This window comes from Chiloscyllium plagiosum, chromosome 21 (assembly GCF_004010195.1).
Source record: "Chiloscyllium plagiosum isolate BGI_BamShark_2017 chromosome 21, ASM401019v2, whole genome shotgun sequence".
In the NCBI taxonomy this organism is placed as follows: domain Eukaryota; kingdom Metazoa; phylum Chordata; class Chondrichthyes; order Orectolobiformes; family Hemiscylliidae; genus Chiloscyllium; species Chiloscyllium plagiosum.
In genome coordinates this window covers 12,322,748-12,323,716 of record NC_057730.1, presented here as the reverse complement: position 1 = coordinate 12,323,716, position 969 = coordinate 12,322,748, and positions in this window count along the sequence as shown.

Genomic DNA, 969 nt, shown 5'->3' with positions numbered 1-969 from the left:
TCACTGAATCTCTCCAATGCTATGTTTGCTTATGCAATGGCCTTACTAACCTGGTGCCACATTTTAATAATTGAAAGTGTTAATGCATGTGAGATGGCAACCTAAGGGAAATAGATAAATTCATGAAATTAATCTGAGCCATCCTGGAAGGGTCATCTTGAAAAGAGGGTAATATCAGGGTTATGAAAAGTCTATTTGGGTTTTAAAAGTGGTCAGTCTTAATTGCTGTCAGTTTTGGGACAAGCTGTATTCCGTTTCTGTTTTTGACAGTCATTTGGATTCTATGTTGTGGGCAGGGAAATCACTCTACTTAGCTACTCCTGATAAAATGCTTTTACCTATGAAAGATTTCACGTAAATGTCTGACCTGCTGTGTCTTTCCAGTTCCACATATTATCGACTGACTTGCAGCATTTGCAATCCTCACTTGTTTTATAATCTGTTGTGGCTACACCATTTGTCCAGCAGAGGTCACTGAACAACAACTTGGAAGAGCAATCCTCAGAATTCCTTCTCTTCCTTCCTCCCCAATGCTGTCTGTACCTCTGCAATGTTTTCTTTTTCACATATCTAATTCCTTTCATTTTGGAAATTTAATATTGAATAATTTTTTCCATCAACCTTTCAGGAAATACAGGATAGATCATTACAACTCATTTGTGTTGCTTCTGATTCCTTTTCTAATTTTAAATCTTTGTGTTCTTGTTACTGATCCTGCTGCATGACCAGTTTCTCCTGATTTTACAACCAAAACCTTTCACAATTTTGAACATTTCTACCAAATCTTCCTTTTAAGCACCTCTGGGCCACCCGGACGAACCAACCCAACCAACCTGTAGCACAGCATTTCAACTCCCCCTCCCACTCCACCGAGGATATGCAGGTCATTGGACTCATCCACCGCCAAACCACAACAACGCCACGGTCGGAGGAGGAGCGTCTTATCTTCCGACTGGGAACACTCCAACC